The sequence below is a fragment of the Eschrichtius robustus genome, chromosome 4, assembly GCF_028021215.1.
Source record: "Eschrichtius robustus isolate mEscRob2 chromosome 4, mEscRob2.pri, whole genome shotgun sequence".
Classification (NCBI taxonomy): Eukaryota; Metazoa; Chordata; class Mammalia; order Artiodactyla; family Eschrichtiidae; genus Eschrichtius; species Eschrichtius robustus.
The window spans coordinates 50,889,645-50,912,882 of NC_090827.1; the positions used below are offsets into that span (position 1 = coordinate 50,889,645).

The following is a 23,238-nucleotide window of genomic DNA, read 5'->3' on the forward strand; positions in this document are numbered from 1 at the left end:
CACACACTCCAAACTTTTAACAGTTATTGGTCACCCCCATTGTCAATCAATCAAATTAACTTATGATGTCTTCTTAGTTTCTTATAATGTTTTATCTCCTTGTTTATACTTTCAAAAATATATGCCAAACTCCACTATATGCCAGATATTTTTCTAGGTGTTGAAAATACAGTGCTTAAAAACAAACATAGAGACGCTAAGGCTGCTGCTGCAGCCACTAAGAAACCTGTGAGCAAACACAGGTCACTATCCACACCACCCCTCCCAGGAGCCTGTGCAGCCCGCCACTGCCAGGCTCCCGTGATCCAGGGACAACTTCCCCGGGGGAATGCACGGCGCTCCTCAGGCTGCTGCAACGTCACAATGGCCTCTGCCGCCCGCAAGCTCGCCCCGCCTCCTCTGTACTGCTCCCTCCCCCCGGCCTGAGTGAGCAAGAGCCCCCGAATCAGCTGCTCCTTTAACCCCATCCTGTCTGAGTGAAGAACAGACGCCCTCAGGCGAACTACACACAGAGGCGGGGCCAAATCCAAAGCTGAACCCAGGAGCTGTGCGAATGAAGAAGAGAAAGGGAAATCTCTCCCAGCAGCCTCAGGAACAGCAGAGTAAAGGTCGAGAATCAACTTGATGTACGCTGCATCTGTGGAATACCTGACTAGACAACAAATCATCCCAAATTGAGGAGGTGGACTTTGGGAGCAAAGATATATTATTTTTTCCCCTCTTTTTGTGAGTGTGTATGTGTATGCTTCTGTGTGTGATTTTGTCTGTATAGCTTTGATTTCACCATTTGTCCTAGGGTTCTGTCCATCCATTATTTATTTATTTATTAATTTTTACTTAAAAAATTTTTTTTCTTAATAATTATTTTTTATTTTAATAACTTTATGTTATTTTATTTTACTTTATACTCTTTCTTTCTTCCTTTCTTTCTTTCTTTCCCTTCCTTCCTTCCTCCCTCCCTCCCCCCTCCCTCTCTCTCTCTCTTTCTTTCTTTCTTTCTTTCTTTCATTTTTTCTCCCTTTTATTCTGAGCCGTGTGGATGAAAGGTTCTTGGTGCTCCAGCCAGGAGTCAGTGCTGTGCCTCTGAGGTGGGAGAGCCAACTTCAGGACACTGGTCCATAAGAGACCACCCAGCTCCACGTAATATCAAACGGTGAAAATCTCCCAGAGATCTCCATCTCAATGCCAAGACCCAGCTTCACTCAACGGCCAGCAAGCTACAGTGCTGCACACCCTATGCCAAACAACTAGCAAGAGAGGAACACAGCCCCATCCATTAGCAGAGAGGCTGCTTAAAATCATAATAAGGCCACAGACATCCCAAAACACACCACCAGACGTGGACCTGCCCACCAGAAAGACAAGATCCAGCCTCATCCACCAGAACACAGGCACTAGTCCCCTCCACCAGGAAGCCTACACAACCCACTGAACCAAACTTAGCCACTGGGGACAGACATCAAAAACAACAGGAACTAGGATCCTGCAGCCTGCAAAAAGAGGACCCCAAACACAGTAAGTAAAGCAAAATGAGAAGACAGAAAAACACACAGCAGATGAAGGAGCAAGGTAAAAACCCACCAGACCTAATAAATGAAGAGGAAATAGGCAGTCTACCTGAAAAAGAATTCAGAATAATGATAGTAAAGATGATCCAAAATCTTGGAAATAGAATAGAGAAAATACAAGAAACGTTTAACAAGGACCTAGAAGAACTAAAGAGCAAACAAACAATGATGAACAGCACAATAAATGAAATTAAAAATTCTCTAGAAGGGATCAATAGCAGAATAACTGAGGCAGAAGAATGGAAAAGTGACCTGGAAGATAAAATAGTGGAAATAACTACTGCAGAGCAGAATAAATGAAAAAGAATGAAAAGGACTGAGGACAGTCTCAGAGACCTCTTGACAACATTAAACGCACCAACATTCAAATTATAGGGGTCCCAGAAGAAGAAGAGAAAAAGAAAGAGACTGAGAAAATATTTGAAGAGATTATAGTTGAAAACTTCCCTAATATGGGAAAGGAAATAGTTAATCAAGTCCAGGAAGCACAGAGAGTCCCATACAGGATAAATACAAGGAGAAACACGCCAAGACATATATTAATCAAACTATCAAAACTTAAATACAAAGAAAACATATTAAAAGCAGCAAGGGAAAAACAACAAGTAACACACAGGGGAATCCCCATAAGGTTAACAGCTGATCTTTCAACAGAAACTCTGCAAGACAGAAGGGAGTGGCAGGACATATTTAAAATGATGAAGGAGAAAAAACTACAATGAAGATTACTCTACCCAGCAAGGATCTCATTCAGATTTTATGGAGAAATTAAAATCTTTACAGACAAGCAAAAGCTGACAGTTCAGCACCACTAAACCAGCTTTACAACAAATGCTAAACAAGACCCATATATATGCTGTCTACAAGAGACCCACTTCAGTCCTAGGGACACATACGGACTGAAAGTGAGGGGATGGAAAAAGATATTCCATGCAAATGGAAATCAAAAGAAAGCTGGAGTAGCAATTCTCATATCAGACAAAATAGACTTTAAAATAAAGACTATTACAAGGCACAAAGAAGGACACTACATAATGATCAAGGGATTGATCCAAGAAGAAGATATAACAATTGTAAATATTTATGCACCCAACATAGGAGCACCTCAATGCGTAGGCGAATACTAACAGCCATAAAAGGGGAAATCGACAGTAACACAATCATAGTAGAGGATTTAACACCCCACTTTCACCAATGGACAGATCATCCAAAATGAAAATAAACAAGGAAACACAATCTTTAAATGATACATTAAACACGATGGAAATAATTGATATTTATAGGACATTCCATCCAAAAAAAACAGAATACACATTCTTCTCAAGTGCTCATGGAACATTCTCCAAGATAGATCATATCTTGGGTCACAGATCAAGCCTTGGTAAATTTAAGAAAATTGAAATCGTATCAAGTAGCTTTTCCGACCACAACGCTATGAGACTAGATATCAATTACAGGAAAAGATATGTAAAAAAGACAAACACATGGAGGCTAAACAATACACTACTTAATAACCAACTGATCACTGAAGAAATCAAAGAGGAAATCAAAAAATACCTAGAAACAAATGACAATGGAGACACGATGACCCAAAACCTATGGGATGCAGCAAAAGCAGTGCTAAGAGGGAACTTTATAGCAATACAAGCCTACCTCAAGAAACAGGAAACATCTCGAATAAACAACCTAACCTTGCACCTAAAGCAATTAGAGAAAGAAGAACAAAAAAACCCCAAAGCTAGCAGAAGGAAAGAAATCATAAAGATCAGAGCAGAAATAAATGAAAAGGAAATGGAGTAAACGATAGCAAAGATCAATAAAACTAAAAGCTGGTTCTTTGAGAAGATAAACAAAATTGATAAACCTTTAGCCAGACTCATCAAGGGAAAAAGGGAGAAGACTCACATCAATAGAATTAGAAATGAAAAAGGAGAAGTAACAACTGACACTGCAGAAACACAAACGATCATGAGAGATTACTACAAGCAACTCTACGCCAATAAAATGGACAACCTGGAAGAAATGGACAAATTCTTAGAAATGCACAACGTTCCAAGACTGAACCAGGAAGAAATAGAAAATATGAACAGACCAATCACAAGCACTGAAATTGAAACTGTGATTAAAAATCTTCCAACAAACAAAAGTCCAGGACCAGATGGCTTCACAGGTGAATTCTATCAAACATTTAGAGACGAGCTAACACCTATCCTTCTCAAACTCTTCCAAAATATTGCAGAGGGAGGAACACTCCCAAACACATTGTAGCAGGCCACCATCACCCTGATGCCAAAACCAGACAAAGATGTCACAAAGAAAGAAAATTACAGGCCAATATCACTGATGAACATAGATGCAAAAATCCTCAACAAAATACTAGCAAACAGAATCCAACAGCACATTAAAAGGATCATACACCATGATCAAGTGGGGTTTATTCCAGGAATGCAAGGATTCTTTAATATACGCAAATCAGTCAATGTGCTACACATATTAACAAATTGAAGGAGTAAAACCATACGATCATCTCAATCGATGCAGCAAAAGCTTTCGACAAAATTCAACACACATTTATGATAAAAATCCTGCAGAAAGTAGGCATAGAGGGAACTTTCCTGAACATAATAAAGGCCATATATGAGAAACCCACAGCCAACATCGTCCTCAATGGTGAAAAACTGAAACCATTTCCACTAAGATCAGGAACAAGACAAGGTTGCCCACTCTCACCACTATTATTCAACATAGTTTTGGAAGTGTTAGCCACAGCAGTCAGAGAAGAAAAAGAAATAAAAGGAATCCAAATTGGAAAAGAAGAAGTAAAACTGTCACTGTTTGCAGATGACATGATACTAGACATAGAGAATCCTAAAGATGCTACCAGAAAACTACTAGAGCTAATCAATGAATTTGGTAAAGTAGCATGATACAAAATTAATGCACAGAAATCTCTGGCATTCCTATATACTAATGACGAAAAATCTGAAAGTGAAATTAAGAAAACACTACCATTTACCATTGCAACAAAAAGGATAAAATATCTAGGAATAAACCTACCTAAGGAGACAAAAGACCTGTATGCAGAACATTATAAGACACTGATGAAAGAAATTAAAGATGATACAAATAGATGGAGAGATATACCATGTTCTTGGATTGGAAGAATCAACATTGTGAAAATGGCTCTACTACCCGAAGCAATCTACAGATAGAATGCAATCCCTGTCAAACTACCACTGGCATTCTTCACAGAAGTAGAACAAAAAATTTCACAATTTGTATGGAAACACAAAAGACCCCGAATAGCCAAAGCAATCTTGAGAACGAAAAATGGAGCTGGAGGAATCAGGCTCCCTGACTTCAGACTATACTACAAAGCTACAGTAATCAAGACAGTATGGTACTGGGACAAAAACAGTCATATAGATCAATGGAACAGGATAGAAATCCCCGAGATAAACTCACACACATATGGTCACCTTATCTTTCATAAAGGAGGCAAGAATATACAGTGGAGAAAAGACAGCCTCTTCAATAAGTGGTGCTGGGAAAACTGGACAGCTACATGCAAAAGAATGAAATTAGAACACTCCCTAACACCATACACAAAAATAAACTCTAAATGGATTAAAGATCTAAATGAAAGGCCAGACACTATCAAACTCTTAGAGGAAAACATAGGCAGAACACTCTATGACATAAATCACAGCAAGATCCTTTTTGACCCAGCTCCCAGAGAAATGGAAATAAAAACAAAAGTAAACAAAGGGGACCTAATGAAACCTAAAACTTTTGCACAGCAAAGGAAACCATAAACAAGATGAAAAGACAGCACTCAGAATGGGAGAAAATATTTGTAAATGAAGCAACTGACAAAGGATTAATCTCCAAAATTTACAAGCAGCTCATGCAGCTCAATATCAAAAAAACAAACAACCCAATCCAAAAATGGGCAGAAAACCTAAATAGACATTTCTCCAAAGAAGATATACAGATTGCCAACAAACACATGAAAGGATGCTCAGCATCATTAATCATTAGAGAAATGCAAATCAATACTACAATGAGATATCATCTCACACCAGTCAGAATGGCCATCCTCAAAAAATCTAGAAAGAATAAATGCTGGAGAGGGTGTGTAGAAAAGGGAACCCTCTTGCACTGTTGGTGGGAATGTAAATTGATACAGCCACTATGGAGAACAGTATGGAGGTTCCTGAAAAAACTAAAAATAGAACTACCATACGACCCAGCAATCCCACTACTGGGCATATACCCTGAGAAAACCATAATTTAAAAAGAGTCATGTCCCACAGTGTTCACTGCAGCTCTATTTACAATAGCCAGGACATGGAAGCAACCTAAGTGTCCATCAACAGATGAATGGATAAAGAAGATGTGGCACATATATACAATGGAATGTTACTCAGCCATAAAAAGAAACGAAATTGAGTTATTTGTAGTGAGGTGAATGGATCTAGAGTCTGTCATACAGAGTGAAGTAAGTCAGAAAGAGAAAAACAAATACCGTATGCTAACACAAATATATGGAATCTAAAAAAAAAGGTCATGAAGAACCTAGGGGCAAGACAGGAATAGAGACACAGACCTACTAGAGAATGGACTTGAGGATATGGGGAGGGGGAAGGGTAAGTTGGGACGACGTGAGAGAGTGGCATGGACATATATACACTACCAAACGTAAAATACATAGCTAGTGGGAAGCAGCCACATAGCACAGGGAGATCAGCTCAGTGCTTTGTGACCACCTAGAGTGGTGGGATAGTGAGGGTGGGAGGGAGGGAGACGGAAGAGGGAAGAGATATGGGAACATATGTATATGTATAACTGATTCACTTTGTTATAAAGCAGAAACTAACACACCATTGTAAAGCAATTATACTCCAATAAAGATGTTAAAAAAATAAAAATAAATACAAAATAACAAAACGAAAAGCACATCTTGTCTGTAGAATTTACTTTGTAATGAGGGAGAGACATAAATATATGTGTAATATATTGTCAGGTATTAATTAAAGTTTTAAAAATATTTTTAAATAACTGAGGATAAAGAACTGAGTATCATACTTTTAATCCCTCCACACATCATAGCACATTGCCTAATGCATAGTACATGGACAGTACATTCAGCATTTTGTGATGGCTCCTTTGGCAAAAGTTACTTTTGAATACTGCCAACTTCCCCTGTCACTGCCTTATTTTCTTTTATTTTTCTTATGGCTTCCATTCCGTAGGTATCTTATAAAACATTTTCTCACTGCCATTAATAAATTTTAACTCATAAATAAGGGGGTTGATAATACTAATTTAATCCATTCACATATGCATTTTTGAAAACCTGAACTTGAAGATGAAATGGTTTTATTGACTCAAAGGCTAGAAGCTAAACCAGTGGGAAGAAGATATATTAAAGTACATTATTAAAAACCTGTATGCAAATGTATATAGTGGATTTACTCATAATCACCCCCAAATTGGAAATAACCCAAATGTCCTTCAGCAGGTGAATGGATAAACAAGCTATGGTATATCCATGCAATTGAATATTACTCAGCAGTAAGAAGGAAGGAGCTACTGAAAACAGAACAGCATGGATGAATTTCAAATGCATTATGTTTAATGAAAGAAGCCAGGCTCAAAGGCTACATGCTGTAGATTGCATTTATATTTGGAAAAGTTAAGACTATAGGAACAGAAAAAATATCATTTGTTACCAGGGGCTGAGGTTGAGGGAGGGAAAGATTATGAAGGGGCATGAGGGAAATTTTTGTGCCATGATGTAACAACCCTATATCTGGATTGTGGTGGTGATTACATAACTGTATGTAAACCTCAATAAGCCTGACTTTTAAAAAATTCAGTGTCACTGATGCTCTGGGGGCTTGGAGGGCTTCCCACTGCTGCCAGCCCAGTCAACCAAAAACACTACTTCATCTTTATCCTGGTGTTCAGGCTCACCTACAGTCTCACCCCACTGACCCTGAGCTCCTTGTCCTGTGGCATCCTCTCTACACATTACTCCAGGCAGACTGATCTACCCCATCCTCATGCAATAATCCTATGCATTTCTCCTAACAAGAATGCCCAATTCCTCTTTTACTCTTTATCCTCATCTACATAGCATGCTCAAAGATCTGAGTTATGAGCATGATGCGTTTTTGCAAGCCTCTCCACAATATCTATCACACTCCACGCAGAGAAAATAGAAGTATCTTTCAGATATAAGTACTCAAAACTATTTGTAGAATGAGTAAATGAATAAATAAATAAATAAGCATGTGAATGAATTCCTTATATAACGAAGGCTCCTGGTGAGCAGGCAACTTTCATTTTAATTATTCAAATAGAATAATGCCTTGATAGGATCTGTTTTTAACATAAACAAAAGATTAAATTTCCTTCTTCATAGCTTCATTTTTGTCAACAATGACCTGATTGTCTCAGTTATAATCTTGATTGGATCTTTATTTTTTATTCATTTTTCTCTCTCATCCTGTAAATATGCAGATTTTTCTATTCTTTCCCACATGTGACCTTTCCTTTCACATGGGTCTCTGTGATGCTCTTACTGGCAGCTTCTGACCCGTACTTCTGTCCATCCACAACCAAATCAAGCTTACACAGAGCGAAGAATGGTCTTCTTCATCATCACACTGAACACATACACTTTTCAGACCCAAAGTGTAAATTTTGCTTATGCTTACTCACAGGCTGTTAATGAAGGTGGGTGGGTGTGGGATTGGAGATACCTGAACTTCAATACACAAATACACAAACTAAAGTCACATTAAAGTAAGCATTGTCTACATTTTCACAATAATGAAAGCTGAGTTTAAATGTTTAAAACTGTGTACAAATGATGCTGTAAATTAAACATGAACTTAATCTTGACAATCTAGTCATGTATGCTGAAAACAATCTCAATTACAGTACATCAAAACTCACAGACCCCCAAGGGAAACAAAACAAAACAAAAAGCAAACATTTGGTTTTTTGCTTTTTGTATTACACTGAATAACTCACTGACAATTTGTGTAGGGAAAAAATTACAAAATTGAAAGGGACTAGTTACTTTTATTGTGTCTTAAAAATATATCTTTTCCTATAATAATTTAAAGTCTATAAAACACTAATATGTGAATGAATGTTGAAGCATTTCAGCTAAAATACATTCAAGAAATATATATTATTAAACAGATATCAATATATTATTAATTATTAATAAGATTGACATCTATTTACTATGGTGCTAGGAAGCAACCCGAAATAATCATTTTAATGTATGCATTATTCTAATTTTAAGAAAACTGCATTTGTGCAAATGTAATGTACATCTGTTCCTCTTAGCCAAGAAAAAGAGAAGTACATGTTAAAAACTTGTTTCACTTCTCTATTTCATTCTGCCTTTTCACCAAAATATAAAAGTACACTTCCCTTTTTAAGTTCCTCCTCAACCTTCATCTTATCTATATCCTCATGTATAATAGATTCATAAAGAGAGAAGCCTTATTACACATGGGTGTGTACATTTTACACACACCTATATTATAACCAGAGAGAGAAAGAGAAAAAAGAGAGCGACACAGGCCGACTGGAGTTGAGTAGAGATGAAATAACCTTTTAGAAGGAGAAATATGCACCATGGGACTGATGGACTTTTGAATGGCCTTCTTTAGACAGAGGAACTAGATCCAAATCTTGGTTATTTTGTCCTCTCAGATGAGACATGAAGGAAGTGTGATCTTACCACGCTGCAGATGGTTTGGATGATCAGCTTTCAAAACAGAATTTTATTAAATCCACTTACTACATGGTTTCAGTCAGCTGGAGTCCTCATTTTATTATACCCGTACATATAGTACACATCTGTGTGTACATGTCTCTGTATGGATCTTGATGTCACTAACTCTATAGCTTGTGCTAGTGTGAGAGTTTACAAGGTTCCTGAACATCTGTCAGGACCACCCAAGAAATTCTATCTTAAAAAGAGAAAATTGCAATCAACCAAAATCTGACCAGATAAGATATGAAATATAAGGACAGACTTTTCCTTTTACGACAGCTGTTTTAAATCCAATAAATTTATTGGTGTTATTTATTTTATAGTAGGATGCAGCCAGGCAGAAAGTACAACTTTTTTGAAAGATGCAAACAAAGACAACAAAAAAGTAGCTGGTGGTTATTAGGTAATGAACACAACAGATAGATATTGTGGTCATGAAGAAAAACAGGGTTTCAAGTCTAGTGTGGCAGTATATAAGAAGAAATATAAGTAGTGATGGAGGCAGAGATAACAGAAGTGGTTATCGCCTTAGCACCTCTTTCTACAAAACTTTTGTTTATTATGCCTGTAATTATAGTGACAGACTAATAAAATACCCCAAAGATTTTCACTTTATTCCTTACAATGAAATATTTCTTCCTCTTGAAGATCAACTTAATTAATTAATTTCCAGGAAAAAATAAACTCTCAAGAAATAAATATTGCTAATTATATCTGCATAAAAATAGAACAGTTTGGAATAATTAAGGAAAAATATTTTATTTTTCTTTTGCCAGCTGGAAGAGAGACTATAAAAGGGGAATGCTCATATAGGGTACATTTCAAAAACAATGAGAATGATTTTCCATTTTTTTCCTCAGTGGTATCTTAAAATGAGCACAGATGCATAATTACAGATATCAAACTCAACAATAATACAAGTATTTTTTAATGGAATCATATAAATTTGCATAAGTGTTAAGAATAGAAGCTCAGACTTTTATCCTTCATTTGATATTCACATATTCAAGTACTTACTCTATCTCCACCTGAATGTCTGACTAATAGACATCTTAAACTCAACACTTCCAGGACTGAGCTCCTCATCTCATTCCCCAGCCATCATCACCACCATCAGTAAACCTGCTCTCCCTGTTATCCTTCCTATCTTAGTTGATGTCAAATTTGTCCTTCAGGTTGTTCAGCCAAAATTCTTGAAGTTACCCTTGACTTCCCTCTTTTATATCCACACCTAGTGCATGAGCAACTCCTGTTGGATCTATTTTCAAAATACATCCAAAATTGGTCCACTTCTTATTACTTCAACCATATGACCTCTTTGGGAAAGTAAAGATCATTGCTAGGTCTGAGTTTTGAAATCTTAATTCAGTTTGTACAACATAGTGTTGTTTCTTAAAATTACCAGTGGTCAATAGATAATATGTCCTTTTCATCTAGTTAACTTAGTGGTTGTCCATTTATTCATTCAGTAATATAATATATTGCCTACTAAAGGCCAGGCACTGTCCTAGGTACTTTGGATAGATCAGTGAGTAAAATAAAGATCTCTCTGTCCTAGTGAATTTTCCATTTAATGATGGAAGATAGACAATAAACAATACATAAAATAAGAACAGTATGTAGTATCTTAGAAGATGATAATGACAATGAAGACAAAAATACAGCAGAATAAGTAGAGATCAGGAGTTGTGGCGAGGTGAGGAAGGTGTCAGGTTACAGTATTAAATAGGATGGTCAGGATATACCTCTTGGAAAAGTAAAATTTGTAATAAAAACTTGTCAATTTGATTCCCTTCTATATATCTAGACAGAGAATTAACAAGAAAGTGCCCACAATGGGATGGCATATCCTGCCCTAGTCTCTGATTCAAACCTTTCTCTATACCAACCAAAGGGTCAGTTAGAAAGGAAAAAAGCAAAGAATAGATGGAATGGGAATAGAGGAGGCAACCAAAAAATATCCTCTTGTTATGGACAGGATATTTGTGTCCCCCCCCTAAATTGAAGCCCTAAGCCCCAATGGGAAAGTATTTGGAGATGAGGCCTTTGAGAGATAATTAAGTTATGAGGGTGGGGCCCTGGTCTGACGGAATTAGTGCCAGAAGAGATACCACAGTGGAACCTCACCATGTTGGCACCCTGATCTCAGACTTCCGTCCTCCAGAACTGTGAGAGAATAAATCTCTGTTGTTTAGGCCACCCAGTCGATGGTATTATGTTATGGCAGTCCCAGCAGACTAAGACACCTCCATAGTGTTAAATATTGAAACTTTGAGCTTATGACATCAGAAAGAATATTAATACATAGAGAAGTGTCATGTTCCAGTACAGTTTATAGCACCTCACAAATGTTGAGACATTTAACATTCAATTAATTCCACAAAATCTTGTTAATTCTCCCTTGAAAAAATTTCTGGCATCTGCCTACTTTTCTGTCTTCTACAGCTATGCCCCTATAACAGCCTCCTATGCGGTCTCCCAGCTGCCCCTCCTGTGTCCTCAGGCAGTCAGTCACAGAGGCCCTACTATCCCCCTCCACGGCCATCAGTTCACCAAAGATGAAACACGAAGATTCCCTGGTAAGAATCCTAGTTCCAAACGGACAAAGGTTTGAAGCATCTGTATACCTGAAATAATTGAGTTTTATTAAAACTGTCACAATGGGCGGAACCATAAGGAAGTTTTACTGAGCGCTTGGTTATGTAGACACTGCTGGCTGGCTTCCCTTCCCACTTTTCTGTTCCTTACCCATACTCCCCTCAATCACACACCTCTTGCTTAATCATGCTTTGTAAATAATAATATATGTGTGACTAAGAAAATACATTAAGATGTAAACATTAAAAATAAAACAAAAAAAAGGACTTAGCATTTCTATCGAGTTTCGTAGTTTTTTCAACTTGGACTCTCCGAACTTTGATTTTAATTTCTCTTCAACATCTACTATCATCTCTGGTCAAGGCACCCATCCTTTTTCTGCTAGTCTCCATTTTCTCCAACTCCCTACCTAGAACATTTTCATGTCTACCTTCTGTGCTTTACTCATGCTCTTCTCTCAACCTGGGACGCCCTTCCTCTCATCTTCTATTGTCAACATTTGACCCAATCTTAAAGCTCAAACTTTAGCTTCTTCGCCATTCCTTTCCTCAGAAACTAAGCCCAGATAGTTCCCATTTTACCTAATTTGTTAACCTCTCTTCTAGAAAATTTGAACATATTTATATTATCTCATCTGCTATCTATTGTACAACTGAGCTTATTGCCATAGCAGTGTGTTATGTTATCTAAGGAATGTTCACTGGTTTCATGCATGTCTTTTTTTTCTGCACACAACTAGATATTTAAGCTCCTTGAATACAGACACAGGGGGACATTATTCTTCATAACTTCTTTAGAGTGTAGCCAATGCTAAGGAAAAAGTAATTCTCTGTATACAATAGTCAATAAATGTTTGTTAATAGTGCAAATGCATGGTGGCTGATTACCTGAGTTGGAAAACAACATAAAACTATAAGACCCTTTCCTCACTAGTTGATCTTGATTTATCTTCCAATGACCTTCTATGGCTCAAAGGGGCCTTTTCTTATGCTTTCAACTGTAGTACATTCATTATCCATTGATAATATCATCCTAGACTACATCCAAACTGCACTCCAAATACATCCTACTAGGAAAGTTCTTCTGTCATTACCCATCCCTCTCACTGCTGAGGACAAAGAGGTCCTCAACAACTTGATAAATGCTCTGTTTGTGTCATCATTTCTGCACAGTATCCTTTTTATAAGTCAACAAGGGACTCAGGCAGCTCCTGCTTCTGCCCAGCTGACAGAGCAGCCCCTGCCTTAATCATGAAGATGACTGGTTGAGTACTTTTATTCACAATGAGTACAATCCAGTTGTGAGTTCAGTTGAAAAAAACTGCTTGAGAAATAAAGAGCTTGCACATGTGAAGTCAGTGAACCCTTTCCAAGAAACTAAGTTGCCATTTAATGCAAACTTTAAAAATGTATAAAAGGATACCTAACTTAAAATAACACAAAGCCATTATAGGCATTAAAAGTGGAGATGAAAATGTGTTAGCAAAGGAATGGAAACAAACCATGAATCTGAAATGATTCAGATAAATCATTCAGCTTATTGGGTTCTGAATAGGGTTGATATTTCTTGAATATACATCTGCCTTTTCCTTATTCAATTGGTAAAAATATTGTGTAAATGTATTTCTTCCTATTAAGTTACCAATCTGAATGCTAGACTCTAGTAAAAGCTGATGATGGAGCAGAAAAAAGCAAATCTATTCAGTATGTATTCTCTTTTAGGAACTTTAAAATAAGGCATTTTAGCACTCATGTTCAATAAAAATAAGAAGATGTTGGGTCCCAAATGAGATCCATCACTCTCAACTTAATTCATGTATTCTGAAAAATTAAAGTCATCCTAGTATCTGGCAATGCTAGTTTTTCTCCAAAATGCTACATCATCCTTTATCTGTATATGTCTAAACATAGATGAAAAGGAAACTGCCCATTCTTCGGGTTGACAAACTATTTGTAACTTTGTCAGTATATTTCCTTCAGGAAGATACATTCAAGTTATACTCTATCAGTATATTTCCTCTATGGAACTGTATTTGCTTTTGAGTACCATATATGTTGGAGATGGGCGGTAGGGAGTAGCAAACACTGCGTAATATATTATACCAATTAATTTGCTCCCTTTCAAATAAAACTAAGAGGAAATTAAATGGATTTACTCTAATGAATATTAAGTTATATCAGTTAATTTGAAAACATTCATCTCTAATTTATTTGACTTCCTGCTGTTACAGACCATCAAATGACTTAGGTGTGATTTACTTAGCTTCAGAATTTTAATATATTAATTTCAATATTTCAGGGTCAGTGATAATAAAAGAGACCACAAATCCTTCACTAATTTCCACACTTGCTATTGCAATGGGGTTTTAGCTCAAAATAGAAGGTTGCCAGTTTATAAAGAGATACTTCAGACAAGAACTTGATTCTTTTTCATCCGTGGTACAAATAAGATAAGTTTACCTGATTACACTAAGGTATGTTTCAGTTTTTAACCTTCCTCAAGTGAACAAATGAACCAGAAGTAGCTAAACTCTTTCCGTGCCCATGTTATAGACAAACATCTTAGGTGAAGACAAACCCTGTCTTTACTATGCATCTCCCATGGCCTAGGAAGATATGAGCCATGGTATTTTGAGGGAGGCAGAAAAATAGCACAGTCTTGTATCAGCATCATTTCACCTTTTATGTAGAGACGGATAAATGCAGAACCAAAATATTGTTTTGCTTTACTTTTCACTGTGGGAAGTACAAAATAAGCCCAAAAATGCATATATAATATTAAGAGCTTACAGTGGAGATGATGTCTGGGGGTTTGGATTCTCTGCTAAAATCCCAAATAAAAACCTATAGGTTTGGCTTAAAATACATCTTGGGGTATTAGGCAATCATTTTACCTTCACAGTAATTGTTGTTTTCCTTACTGAGCTAAACACTGGCTTTGTATTTAGTTACCTACCTTTAATACCTTGTAAAAAACCTGACCACTCAGTGTATGATGTGTGGGGCTACTTCATTACTTGAGGAGATTTATTTAAGACAAGAATCATAGCTGAATATCAATACTGAGATAAAGATGCATCTATGTAATTAGGAAAGGGAAGAAAATTCTCTAATATTTACATATACTTGTCTAACATAGTCTTTCTTTGTAGCCTGAAAGTGAAACTGAAAAAAAAGCATAGTTATATATATGTAAATGTATTTATGCATGTATACATTTAGTATGTAAAACACATATACACACATGTGCACACACAGTAGGAGCAGGAGAAAGAGAAAGGCAGAAACAGATATAGTTTTTTTTTTAAGGCTAAGGAGGAGCCTTTTCACCACGTATCCAAACATTTTCTAGTCCTTTACCGATTACAGAAATCAATACCAGCAGTACTATAATCTTCAATCACAATATGAAAACCTTAATTCAAAAAGCAGTTGCACTGCTCTAGCCACGTGGCACCCCACTGGTGAAAAAGATGGATAGAACTCCTGTGCCACTGAGCTTATGTTCGGCAGAATCGGTGGGTTCTGACTTGTGCTCCTGACAGACTTGATTCCAGGTGCCCTGTTCTTCCAGCACCGCCTCATTGATCTCTAAGTCCCTCCTGCAATAACAGCTGATGAGTCTCTCCTATTTGAGCAATCCTGTAGTTTCCCAGAAATTAAAGAAAAGCAAAAACCATGTATAAATAAAAAAAATAAGCCAGGTAGTGCACCAACCTCTTTCCCAAACTAAGTAACTTCTCTGCAAAATTTCAAAACTTCTTCCCACTGATTTCTCCCTAAACAAAAATTTTCAATAAAATTATCAATCTCTCTCTCTATCTATCCACCAATCATCTATCTATCTAATTAGAATTTGGGAAATTGTTCTAGAAGTTGATAAATATATGGTCCTTTCCCCCAGTCCCATCTCTACACTGACAAGGAGCAACACCTGGCGAGAATGCGAAGAGGTTAGTGGAAAATTTCTACATTGGGCAAGGGGTCTTTCACCTACTTCCTAGTAAAAAATCTTTCTGAAAAAATTTGCAATGCCCATATCTGGTGGCCAAATGTCTGAAGCAGAGAAGACTAATTGATTGATACAATAACTTTTGTAAAAACTGTTATCCGCTTCTTTTAAAGCATTCCCCACACTCCCTGCTGGCTGTAGCCTTATAATTTAACATACTAGAGAATAGAAGTGTGCTCCAATTTCACAAGTATATTTGGATTTCAAAGTTAGGCTCTCTTTTTCAATAAGCAACCAGGCTTAAGGACTTGTTTAATGTATGCAGAGGATTCTTCACAAAGTGAAGAATGAGAGGGCAGCTCACACACACCCATAGCTCTCTAGCCTGTCAGTATTGTTTGTTGCAAGATATTCTGAGTAACCTTTCCAGTACTATATGCCTCCCTAGAAGTTAATTTGGGAGCTTTCATTAAAAGTCACATCAGTACAAGCAGTCACCAAGGGCTCAATTTTCTTGGTAAACACTTCTTTGTCATGACCTGCTCTGGAAAACTACAAGTTCCTAAGCTTATATGTATTTGTTGGCTCAGAGAAGTCTGATAATAGAACATGTTCACTTCACACACTGAATTTAATAAATTTTTACGTTATAATCTAATAGTGCCTTTTTCTCTAGTAAATATTTGCTCCATTTTCTTTATTCCTTACTGATTCATTATTATTTCTTATATCATCATTTGGTGTGATAAATATGGGTACAAATTCTTTGGCACTCTTCCCATCAAGAGATGAAGTGTTTGGCTTTTCCCTTAAATATAGGTGGGCTCTATGGCTGCTTTGAATCTGTGAAAAGATTGTCTATTGGGACTCTCTCTAGGAGCCCTGATCCTCTATAAAAACCTACTAGGTATCCTGAGACAGCTATGCTAGAGAGCTCACACCAGGTGCTCCAATCAACAGACATGACTGAGCCCAGCTGTCTGCACCTAGGTGTCAGACATGTGAAGGAAGCTGTCTCGAACCCTCCAGACCAGCGTATCCACCAATGGATACCACCAAGTGACTTTGGTTGCTGTCAATGGGGGCAAAAGAGTTGTTCAGCCAAATTGTCCAAATTTCTGACCCAGGAAAACATGGGTATAGTAAAATGGTTATTGTCTTGAGCTTCAGGATTCTGGGATAGTTTGCAGTGATACATAACAGAAGTATAAAGCGCTACCTGGAATTCAATGGCTGCTGTAACAAAAACCTAAAATATGTAGCATTGACTTTGGCAGAAGCCAGAAGGGCTTCAAAGAGACTTCTGTTGGGGTTTGGGGGCATGAAAGACAGTGAGGAAATTGGAAGGTGGAGGAAAGATAACCCTAGTTATGCAGTGGCAGAGTATTTGGCAACACTGTACCACTGATAAGGTATAAAAATATATATACCTAATGAACTGGTGGATTTCACTAAGATTTTCAGGCACAGTGTTGAAAGTGCCAACTGTTTTCTTTTATCTACATATGATAATGTATGGCTAGAAAAAGATAAGCTAAAACAACTGCTATAAAGAAGACTTAGAGAGAATATAAAGAAGGCAAGACCTACAAGTAAAACTGTTTTTGTAATCCCCAGTTTCTCTAGGCAACAAAAGCTCACAAAGTGAGAAATAGCCTCAGGGCAAACAGCAAATCCAGAACACCACCAGTCAAGTAGTAAACATCTCAAAAGTGTGGTCGAAAGACCCTTCGCTGAGACCTCAGAAGGATTCAAGGGTGTGCGGTAGAGCATCTGAGGAATCTCAGGGACATGACACTCAGACCCTTTTTTCTAGTTAAGAGAGCCTCTAAGAATCTTAAGGGTTTACCTTGTAGACCATTAACTAAACAAATAGTCTTTAAGATGCTTAGGGCCTTGTCTGTCAGCACTCTGATTCTCCATCCAAGATATAGAAGGGCCTAGCTCAGAAAGAAATGTGGGTGTAGCTTTTGTCTAATCAAATGAATTATAACATGATACGCTGAAGGCCCACAACATTTTAGAAGAAATTATAGCAGCTTGGACAGACAGGGAGAAGCTACAACATGAAATGAAATGGTACCTGTGATTCTCAACCTTCTACAGCACAGGAAGCAGGATAGAAGGCCATTTCAAGGAGCACAGACCATTTCTCATGTCAAAGAATGAATGACGTTGGAGAGTAGAGATATGTAGATACGGGATTTGTTCTCTGGATGTAATTACAATTTTTAAAAATTAAGGGGCTTCCCTGGTGGCGCAGTGGTTGAGAATCTGCCTGCCAATGCAGGGGACACGGGTTCGAGCCCTGGTCTGGGAAGATCCCACATGCGGTGGAGCAACTAGGCCCATGAGCCACAACTACTGAGCCTGCGCGTCTGGAGCCTGTGCTCTGCAACAAGAGAAGCCGCGACAGTGAGAGGCCCGCACACCGCGATGAAGAGTGGCCCCCGCTTGCCGCAACTGGAGAAAGCCCTCGCACAGAAACGAAGACCCAACACAGCCAAAAATAAATAAATAAATAAATAAATAAATAAATAAATAAATAAATAAATAAATAAATAAATAAATAAAAATTAAAATGTAATGTTTTATCACTAATCATCAGGGAAATGCAAATCAAAACCACAATGAGCTATCATCTCACACCTGTTAGGATAGCCATTATTAAAAAACAAAAAACAAACAAACGAACAAATGAAAACAAGTATTGGTGAGGAAGTGGAGAAATTAGAACCCTTGTACACTTGCACTGTTGGTAAAATGGAAAATGGTATAGTCACTGTGGAAACAGTACAAAGATTTCTCAAAAATTAAAAAGAGAGCTACCGTATGATCCAACAACTCCAATTCTGGGTATTTATTCAAAAGAATTGAAAACAGTATCTCAAAGAGATACCTGTACTCCCATGTTTATTGCAGCATTATGTACAATAGCCAGGAGGTGGAAATCACCTAAATGTCCATCAAGGGCTAAATGGATAAAGAAATATGATATATATGTACAATGGAATATTACTCAGCCTTAGAAAATAGAAAATTTATACATATGCTTCAGCATGAACGAACTTTGAGGACATTATGCTAAGTGAAATAAGCCAATCACAGAAGGACACGCACTGCATGATTCCACTTATATGGGGCACGTAAAGTAGTCAAACTTATAGAAGCAGAAAGTAGAATGGTGGTTGCCAGGGGCTGGGAAGAGGGGGAATCGGGGTGTTGCTGTTTAATGGGTGTAGTGTTTCAGTTACACAAGAGGAGAAAGTTCAAGAAATCTACTGTGTAATATTGTGCATAGAGTGAACAATACTGTCCTGTACACTTCAAAATTTATTGAGAGTAGCTCTCATCTTATGTGTTTTTATCACAATAAAAAGTATTTTAAAAGGTAATATGTTTGAATATTACTAAGTGTGACAACCTTAAAAGATCTTATAATAATCCAGGGCCCCTATTCTAACAGAGGCCATGTTTTAATTAAAAATTAGCTCAAATATTTTTTTTGAATAAGTGGATGAGTTAAGAGGTAAATGAGCAAACAATTGGAAGATCATGGTCTAGACCTGCCTGTAGAATGAGGTTTTTAAGAGCAGATTTTTTTACCTTCATGGACAAGGATAGAATTGCATAATTCTACATCATTACAATTGTAAGAGAATTTATGTAAGCATGTACTGACAGACAGGAAGTTTTCTAATGGACATAATATAGATTTCCTCCCCTGTCATCCTCCTTAACATAACCCAAGTTATATCTATACGAACTGCCATTTTTTATTATCGAGACTCATTGCTTCCTATTTACCCCAACCTCTGTCTGTCTCTGTCTCTGTCTGTCTCTCTCTCTTTGCCCTTTACACACAAACACACACACAGTTGAGGGAGGTGAGAATTGGTAACAAAGTCAAGGGAAGTGAGGGGTAGTGGGCTTAGCTCATCTAAGCTCTGAACCCCAATTTGTGGATCAGCATAGCTACAGAAACCTAGAATTCCCTCATTTCTTGGAATGTAGCAGGCAGAGAAGGGAGAGAGATTTTTCTGGCAATGGGAGATTCATGAGCAAATACATATTATGTGTCTTTAAAATGCTTAACATATTAGATAAGCATGAGATCCACTGGCTACATTGGTGAGAAGCACGAGCAATGCTACTTCTTGAAGGAGTAGTTGTTGAAGGAAAAGGTTCTCTCTATCTTGTCTCCTTTGCCCGAAGTCCAATACTGTTAAGGTAATCGATGTAGTTTTCATAGTGCCTGCTCCTGAAGGTCTATCAAGAGGAGGTAAATGTGCTATGCAAGGAGGGTTCAAAGAACCACATAAAGTCAGAGGAATATTTTTCTCTTGACTATTCAACTCCAACCTTGAACTTTTGCAGTCCTTGAAGGCAACGTCTTGAGTTCTGTTTCTGGAGGCTAAACTGATGTTTGTGCATTTCCATCACACCTCTAACACCTCCCTTCTTGCTGGTTCCCAAAACAATGCAGTTTGGTCTGCATCGTGGCCATGTGAGAAGTCCACTAGAGCTGGAAGAGTCAGAATGGCTGCCTTTGATCTCCCTCAGCTTATTCTATAGGGTTCACAGGATGAAACCTTGTTGCCTCTGTTTTGTAAAAATCCGTAAGTCTGAGGCAATGCAAACCACTGCTATTCCCATTCAGGTAACATACTAAGGCTCTCTGGTAATATGGTAAACTAGCATACATTTTCAAATTAGAGCACTCTGTTGGATTAACTGTAAAGTCACACAAGATAAGTAATCAGGGATGCTTTGTGGCTGTTACATTTCTGTACATTGTTGATTTTAATGTAGTGACAGTGGACCATTGATACTGGTACTTAGAGGACACTGTCCTACTCAGCTTGGTGAATGCTTCCTGAAAAAGATCCTCTTTTAGGGTAGAGGGAAACATTGTGGTTAAGAGCCCAGACTTGAATCAGACAGACTGATTTTTAGGCTCTATAGCAGTTCCTGACCCTGAGCAAGTATCTTAACTTTGCCTTAGCTTCTCACATATAAAATGAGAATCACAGTAGTACCTACAATCTACAGGTATTTTAAGTATTAAAATACATACTCCGTTTAAATTCTTTTGAACAGCCCCCAACCCATAGTAAGTGCTCAATAAATCTTAGCTACAATATTTCATTTATTTTTCCTTATTCTTCTACAAGAAAGCTTTTTGTTATTGAATTGAAAGTACCATTAAGATGGAAATAAAGGCATGAATAGTAAACCCATATCAACAAGGCTGATCTATAACTTCTCCCCAACTTGGAGTGTTCAATTTTCTCCACAAAGATCATGTAGGAGCTGTTACTTGTTGTTACTTTGCATATCGGATCTGAACACACAGATTTTTAAAAAATTATTACATGTAGGTTTCAAACATACAAATTCCTTGGCCTCCTTCCTACCTTCCTAGAAAAGGTGGGCACTGTCTGGGGTGAGCTTGTCATTTCCAGATGCATTCAGAGAGCTCAGTGAAGCTGTTATCTCCTACTGACCAGCCATGTCTGGCTCCAATGTTCCAAACAGGAAAAAGGCCTGGGAGGGAAGTGGAGCGCTGAATGTCACATGAGTTAGCAAAGGCTTTCTTGCACTTACATCATATTTAATTGTATCAAGTGCTGTTCATTATGTGGTTGGGTTTGTGGTACTTCCTGGAGGAAGGAACATGGTAGAAACTTACTGGCATCTAAAACAAAACCAGAAATCTCTGTTCAGTGGGAACCTCAAATTAGACTTGAGTCACAGGATTGTCAAGTTGCTCAGGCTGCTTAGAGCACAATTCACATACTCGCATCCCATCTCATTGTCTAATACAAAAGGGGAAAGACAATCTCAGACAGCAAGATTTGGGAAGAGTTAGGACATCATTTTAGTTTCAAGTCTTAAAATTATCATGGAAGTTCTTCTACATATTTGAAGGCTGCCTGTTGAGTTTAGAGAAAATTCTGTGGTAAGTCTTACATAAAAGTTCTGGTGTATTCATGCAAGACGCACTCCTGGATGCCAGCACCAACCTTTAAACAAGATGCTCTCTGAGAGTCCTCCCTAGAGTATTTATGCTTCACTTTACCTTTAGGAAAGCATCAGGAAAATACAAAGAGGACGGCTTATCACTGAGGTTTTTTTCATGGCTGTTAGAGGGGACTGTTAAACTGTGGGGAGCTTATGAGACTCAAAATATACGTCCTAACTCATGATATATGCAGTTATAGCCATCCAAACAATGAGGAAGAGAGAGCTCTCCGTGCACACAGGTTCAGAATCCTTTAATTTTATTTCACCCCTGCCACGTGACTACCTGTGTGACTCTGAGTTGGTCACTTAACCCCTCTGAATCTCAATTTACCCTGAAACATGTCAAAACAACACTCATCTCACAAATTTCAAATACTGTGCAAGTACATACTAGGAGTAGGATGCTATGTGTTGGGATGAAGAAGCCATAGTCCCTATCCCCAGGAACTCACAGTCTAGGACCATCAAAAGTTGAATGAGAGAAGATACATGAGGCTTCCCTGGTACACTTTTGGCTCTCAGTATTAATTGGTTTCAATTTAGTGATAAAATTCCAAATCTGTAGTTTACTTTGGCAGTATGGTATTCAATTAAATGTTGACTATGCATTGGGTGGTAGGTAGGGCTTTTTAAAAACCATTTTTAACTGCCTTTCAGTTTCAGCTAATTAGCGTTGGGCCATGGATAGGCATGGAGGAAAAAAAGGAGCATCCACAGGGAAGGACAGAAAGGGAAACTATTGGATGTCAGTAGTTTCTTGTCAATGGGACTGTTTAAACAGAGGCCAGACAGTCATCTGGTACCGCTCATGTCAACGAGAGTCATAGTATTGGAGATCACTGTGCCTGGATGATATAGGTGTTGATGATGCCCTTTTCCTGAGCTCCCTCATTTGGGCCACGGGAAGGACTCTTTCATCTCCTTGGAGGGGAGTAGAATCAGAGAGAGAAAACTTCCCATGGGTAGCAAAGTTTAAAAGCTTCAGGCCAAGAATATGACAGAAAGTTCAATTAGGCAGAATCAATATATTTCCTCTTGTCTACTCCCTATTTCCACTTTCAGCTAGATTAAAAAGAATACAAACTTGGACCTGTAATGGGAGAAAAGAACTGAAGGACAAACAAGAGAGATAGATACTGGTAAGACTCTCAGAGAAAGGACCCTGTGTCCCGACATCCTTGAGCTTAGGCTCAAGGTCAGTTTGTCTGGAGAGCAAGTGGTAGGGTTTCTCACCCCATCCCAGCATGGGGCAGTGACTGCAGAGGGTGGGATTCAGGGAGCATGAAGCAA

General features: G+C 37.9%; 1 protein-coding gene across 3 annotated transcripts in view; it reads right to left on the reverse strand.

Annotated features, from left to right (window-relative positions):
- ARHGAP24 (Rho GTPase activating protein 24) overlaps positions 1-23,238 on the reverse strand; it is a 514,100-nt gene that overhangs the window by 297,637 nt on the left and 193,225 nt on the right. The gene's annotated exons all lie outside the window — the stretch shown is intronic.